The sequence below is a fragment of the Hydra vulgaris genome, chromosome 07 (genome assembly GCF_038396675.1).
Source record: "Hydra vulgaris chromosome 07, alternate assembly HydraT2T_AEP".
NCBI classification, from domain to species: Eukaryota; Metazoa; Cnidaria; class Hydrozoa; order Anthoathecata; family Hydridae; genus Hydra; species Hydra vulgaris.
In genome coordinates, this window is record NC_088926.1 from 100,001 (window position 1) to 107,500 (window position 7,500).

Genomic DNA, 7,500 nt, shown 5'->3' on the forward strand with positions numbered 1-7,500 from the left:
AGTTTAAAAAAGAATTTTGAAAATTTTAAGAATAATATTGAGGAAACTTTAAATATTTTTAACGTTATATGCCTAACAGAAACTTGGTGTAGTTCTGACGAGGCTATATCTAACTCGAATCTTCACCTGCCAGATTTTAATCCTGTTTTTTTAGCACGTAAAACAAAAAAACGAGGCGGTGGAGTACTTTTTTATGTAAGTGAAGGAATGCGGTTTATAAATAGGCCTGACATGAGTATTTCTGATGCCGATAAAGAGGTTTTAACTATTGAAATTTTAGCCAAAAAAACTAAAAATATACTATTAAGTTGCTGTTATCGCTCACCATCTGGTGAAATAAATAGTTTCAAGTCCTTTTTAATTACTGATATTATAACAAAATCTCCAAAAAGTTTTGTTAATGTTGCATTTTGATTTTTGTTGCTATTTCAATTTAAGTTTTGCATCTTACTGACTCCTTATGGATATTTTTAAACTTCTGCTCTATAGTTTTATGGAGCGATGAACTTGTTGATATATATATTTATATATATGTATATATATATATACATTTATATAAATACATATATATATATATTTATATATATATTTATATAAATATATATATATATATATTTTTATAGATGTATATACCTATTTATATATGTATATATATATATATATATATATATATATATATATATATATATATATATATATATATATATATATATGTATATATATACATATATATATATATATATAAATATATATTTATATATATATTAATATATATATATATAAATATATATATATATATGTATATATATATAAATATATATATACATATATATATATATAGATATATATATATATATATGTATATACTAATATATATATATTTATATATATATATATTAGTATATACATATATATATATATATATACTATTAAGTTGCTGTTATCGCTCACCATCTGGTGAAATAAATAGTTTCAAGTCCTTTTTAATTACTGATATTATAACAAAATGTACAATAGAAAAGAAATTAAATTACATTATTGGTGACATAAATTTAGACGCATTAAAATATCACGTAAATTCCAAAATTAATAGTTTTTATTATGATTTATTTGAAAACGGTGCAATTCCGCTTATTAATAAACCAACAAAAAATTGTATATAAAGTATTTAAAGTCAAAAACAGATAAAAATAAGGAAATTTATAAAAACTATGTAAAGCTTTTTGCAAGTCAAAAAAAAAACTTAACAAAAAAAATACTATTCAAACTTATTAGAGAAGTTTAAGAATAATGCTAAACGCACATGGCAAATTTTAAATAAAATTACTGGCAATCAAAAAATTAAAACATGCAACTTACCAAAATTTATTGAAAACAATGATGATTTCTTATATTATCCTAAGGATATAGCAAATCAAATAAATAATTTTTTTGTAACAATTGGTCCAAATTTAGAAAATAATATTCCAATTATAACTAACAGAATTAATGATCTAATTCTTCCGATAATTTCTATACTTAACAACTTTGAACTTTCGATTAAAGAGTTTGAAAAAGTTCAAAAAGAGAAACTCAAACAAGAAGTCTTTAACATCTAAGTTATAAATCACTTTCTAAAAAGTTTAATACTACAACCCTAGAAACTTGTAGAGGAGATTTTATAAAGTGCTTAAAAATTGCTCACGAATTAATGCATGTTAAACAGTGCACATCTATGAAAAAAACAATAATAAAACCAGAACAGTTAATGAAACAATACCCATACAAAAGGAATTCCATTCAATTCAAAAAGGAATTAAGAAAAGAATGTTGACCATTAAAATAGAACTTTACTTCTAATAAAATAGCCACTTTAAGGAATTGTCTTCCTCCATCTATCGTGTTATTTACATCAGTGAAAGTATTCTACTTAAGCTTAGATGAATATATTCAAAGCGAACATAAAGTCACCTGCTGGTATAAAGTGTGCTTATAACGCTCTCTTGTTTAGCATGCAAACATTAAATTTTTTGTTATAAACTATTTTAATTGATATTTTGTTAAATTTCAGCAATAAATAGTTATTATTTATTATTGTTATCACTTGCATTCAACTTCTGTGATTTTCACTTAAAATCGTATCTAATAAAAACTCAATCATAAACACTTTGTGTTATAGATTAAAAAGATTGAGAATACAATGAAATAAAAATATTGATATAACAGTTAGAAACATACCTACACAGCTTAGATTGCTAAAAAATGTTGCGAAATTATAACTTTCACCAACACATAGTTTGATATCGTTGAATCAAATTCTTGATTTATTCATAACTCCAATACCTCAAGACACATTGCAATCAGACTATTGACTCCAAACACCTTAAAAAATGTAGAACACATAATTATAATAAGTGTAACAAATAGTACAGACGTTATTTCAAGTTTTTTTTTTCTGAAAAGTATTTAAAAATAAAAATGATAAACTATATTTTAAAAAATTTAGAATTTGATTTATATTAAAATGTTTAAAATATAAAGAATTTCATTTTTATTTAACCTCTTTGCTTTACAGTAAAATATTTCTTAAAGAAAAACTCAAATGTAAACACTTTACTTTAAAAATAAAACAATGCCTATTAAAAATATGTAAAGAGTAATTATTAACGTACCTGCACAGCTTACATTGCTAAAACAAGTTGATATATTATAACTTTCACTAACACATAATGTGCTATCATTGCGACAAATTCTTGATTTATTCATAACTCCAATACCACAAGACACATTGCAATCAGACCATTCACTCCAATCTGACCAAACACCTTAAAAAAATTAATATAAATAATTTTAATAAATGCAATGATAGTAAAGAGATTGTTTTAAATTTCTTTCAATTATTTTTGTGTATTAAAATGGTAATTATAAAATCATATTAGAGTTATATAGTATTTTATTTGTTAAAATATTTAAAAAAATTAAGTACATCCTTTGTATTCAACCTTTTTGATTTTCACTTAAAATTAAATCTAATAAAAACTCAACTGTAAACTAAAGTGTGAGAATGCAATGCATACTTCAAAAAAATATTTATAGAAAAGTGACATAGTTGTGACTCTTCTATAAATATTTTTGTTTATAGTTAGTAACATACCTGCACAGCTTAGATTGTTAAAACATGTTGTGATTTTATAACTTTCACCAACACATAGCTTGCTATCATTGAAACAAATTCTTGATTTATTCATAACTCCCATACCACAAGACACATTGCAATCAGACCATTGACTCCAATCTGACCAAACACCTTATAAAAGTTAATGCACACAATTTCATTAATTGCAATAATAAAAACAGATTATGCTTTACCTTTTTTTGACAAATATTTTCTTACATAAAAAAAAACTTCATTAAACCGTATTTAAAGTTAATTTAGCATTTTTGGCCTGAAATCAATTTTTTGGGGCCTTTTACGCCTTCAAGTCTGAAGAGCTTCAAATATTGTCATCATAATTTTCTTGTGTGTCTTGGTTTTACCAAAAAACATTTTGTCTTGTCAAGATGTAGAACCTTTTGTCATGAATAAATTATTTTATTATGGGTAGTATCTTTTATTATTTGTGTTTGTTAGGAATTTTTTAACGTTCCAGTACTATGTTATTTAAGTACTATGTTATTTTAGTACTATGTTCTTCTAATATAATGCTCTCAGTAATATATTCTAATAATTTGTTCTTGTTTCAGTAAATTTTTACAGTAATTTGTTCTTAGAAACATGTTTCAGATGCTACAATAGTCACATGCCTGGTTATATCTTACATATCAATTCATCCATTTGTTGTAATGTTAAATTTGAATTCTTCGACTCTTTTTTAAATGCTTTTGCTCGGCATCTCTCCATAAAATCACTTTTATTTTTGCTATTTATTATTCTTGTTAAACTAATATTTTTTTATGTTGTCTCTAATTAAATTGACCTATCTTATTAGTCCTCTACCAATATTGTTATTGGCAACTTTATTGCTCATCACACTGGGTGGGATGGCTCTTGTATCACTGTTAACTATTAATTATCCCTGTTGGTTCTCAATTTCAAAAATTTGCTTTTTTTTAACCTCTTACTCAGGTTTTACCTTTGAGACTTTCTAATCAACTCTAATCAATTACCTTCACTCCTGGATTTGCGTCTGGTTTCTGACCCTAGCTAGTGATCATTTTCCCTTTTTCCTTTAAGGGTTGTTAAGTTCATGCAATGACCTCACTAAGACTCTTTCCATAATTTTATTCATGATGTCATTTGCCTCTCTTTTGACAACTGTACCTTGTTAATAGTACCCTGGATTCAGTTACATGTGAAATTATTTATTTCTTTTAATTGTTTCCAAGTCAAACTTCATCTTACCCCTCCCTATCCTCTTTCTAGTGCAGCAGCTATTCTTAATCATCATCATTTCTTTTATTTTTGGTCCACAAAAGCAACTTTCTGGAGAACAAAATCCATTTTATCATTGCATAGAATTAATTCAAAAAGGAAAAGTTCAAAGGTTAGATTCCAGAAACTTCAAAAGAATCTTTAAAAATTTCATTGAAAAAGACAACATTATCACTTCATCTCTCATGCATGGGTGTGATCTTATTAACTCTCCTAAGAGTAAGACATAACTATTCGGATTTTAGTAAGTCCGTTTCATGCTGCCACGACAACCATTTCACGCAGAATGATACCACCATCATTACCAAGTTACAAATATAACATCCATATTTCTTATGACTTGATCTCTAGTTAGTTGATAAGTCAACACTAATTCTTAAACTCTTCATTGTATCTTAAATAAAAATTTTGATATTGATATGATTAATTTTAAACAGATAAAACTTTCAGATTTTAACTCTTACTGTGTACTATCAATGGAGACAACAGTTGAAAAATCTTGATTAGTTTTTGTTTCCTTTATTATTAACACAGAAGTTTAAAAATTCATTTTAATTCATTTATGAATAAATTTGCCACAATGTCATGTTATTACTACACGGAAAGCATATAAGTTACAGGGGAATAAGTCCACATTGAAATATATTTGAATCATTTCTTTTGATTCAAATATATTTCAATGTAATTTCAATCATTTCTTTTGATTTTCTTTAGATGACTGTTATCCTGCTCCATTACATTCATTTCAAAATGATTTTCGCATCCATCATTAAAACATTTTCCATCAAAGCCATCTTTAAAACATGCTCTATCACATCCATCTTTAAAACATTTTTAAAACTTGTCACGATCTACTGAAAGTTTCTTTAATTATATTCAAAACAGAATAAATTTTTATTCTAACAAGTTATCTGAATTGAGCAGAAACGCCATTTCTATCAACGACATAACTATTTGTAGGGCAAAGTTTTTTTCTTTTTTCGAGTAAAACGTTAGTTGTTAGAAAATGATGCCTTTTGAAGCAAAAGCAACTCTTATTTATATTGTTACTTCTCTTAATATTCTGTCTCTTTAATCTCTTTTCTTAGTGAAGAGAATGCATTAAAGCTATTGATTCAATTATGTCAAAGACATCTATTGTTTTCATATGGTTTGTAAACAAGTACAATGCCAGCAAGTAACCCAATAACTGGGTAATATTTAATTTTGGTTACTCATTAATGATAAAATTGTTTATATTATTAAGAAGTTTCTGTATCCTTGCCTTTTTCATCTTATCAGTTCTATGTAACTTACAATCTATTAAGTCGTCTGCTAATCCTTATCTATAAACTTCATTTTTTCTTTTCCAGTAACATCCAATTTTAATAGTGGTCGCTTGCAGCCTTTTAGGAGCGAAGCAAATTAAAAAAAAAATAGTTCTATAAAGGATTTTCTTTGTTTTGAAACAAAGTTCTGTGATGCAATCATCTTAAAAGCGATACTTTTTGGTGCTTAAGAAAATGCAAAGCCTGTTTTATTGAAATGTGTTTCTTGCAGTTATTAATGCTTCGTTTTTTCTTTGTTCTTGGAGTCTTTATAATATACACTGATATCTGCAGACATGATCATTTATTTCATGTGCGTTTAATTCTTAACAGTTCCAGTATATGACGCCATTGCGAAACTTTTTTTTTAAAATAAGTATTTTTTTCTCCTACAATCAGCAAATCATATTTATTTGTATAATTTTTTACTAAATCTTAAAAAATTTTGTGATACAATTAAAAATAAAGTAATATATTTTGTTGAATCATTTTTATTTTTGTTTAAACAATGAAACTTTTTATCTTAATTTTATGCAATTTTATTGCTAATTTTATGTACACCATTTATTGCTATGAGTTTTGTTACTTTGTTTGCACCAAACAATTAAAAACAATTAAAAGTTATAACATAAACAGTTAAGCAATTAAACTGTGTAAAAGACATCATTAATAAAAAAGTAATTAAGTAAAGGAGTTTTGAATAGTTTACCTAATTTGATTAAAAACTACTAGATAATGTTGTTAAGTGAAGGGAAAAATTTAAAAACTATAAGTAGATAAAATAAGTAATACAAATTTTATAAAATAAATTTAAGATAATATAATCTTACAAAGACAAAAAATATATACTTAGTGAAGGTAGACGTTTATTAGAATTTTTGAAAAGTATCAATTTTTTTTTAAGTATTTTTAAAGAAAAATTTCTTTTAAAAAAATATATACTTTCGTACATTATTTTACTTTTTTCTCAACAAATTTGCATTAGTCATTTTATTAACCTTAACAACACTCTTAGCAAACATAATTTCAACATATTAATAGAATATTATGGTCCAAAATTTAAAGTTTAAAAATGATTTGCATCAAACTAAAAACCTATTATTTAACCAAATCGTAAAATCAATTAAATTTGATATAGTTTAACATTAAAAATTTTTATTTTAATGTTAACCAATATGTTAAGTTTGCGAAATGATTTTAACCGTTTTCCATTTTTTTCTTGGAGAAACGATATCATGATTTATCTTTTTCAGAACATGTTGAAATTTTATCAGGATATTTCAAGGGTCAAATAGATTGATTTGAGCAAAGCATTTTGAATTTCCTTGACTCCTAGCTTGGGTAACTATGAAAAGCAGTTTTTTTCTATGTTACAATGGCAACTGTTATCATGAAGAAAAATCTCTTGTTCAAATCACTCCTTTTTCTGTTGTCATTTTAGTTCGAAAAGATTTTAAATTTAAGACCTTTTAGTGAGATAACCTTTCTTAAAGTCTTTTTATTGATTTGGTTTCCACGGTAATAGTACCCAAAGTAGTTCCCGGGTAACAGTACCCAAAATAGTACAATTTTTTATAATTTATATGCAAGCTACACACCATAGAGTTCTTTTACATCCTTGATACATAGTTTCGGTTCTGTTTAAAGGTTTTAATGGTTTAGCGTTAACTTTTTGCAAAAATGTAGCTTTTTTTTAATTTTTGTTAACACCCTTACTATTTTAATTTGGTTTAAATAATTTTTTTAATTGTATTATGAATATTTTTTGGGATTTAGTGGATT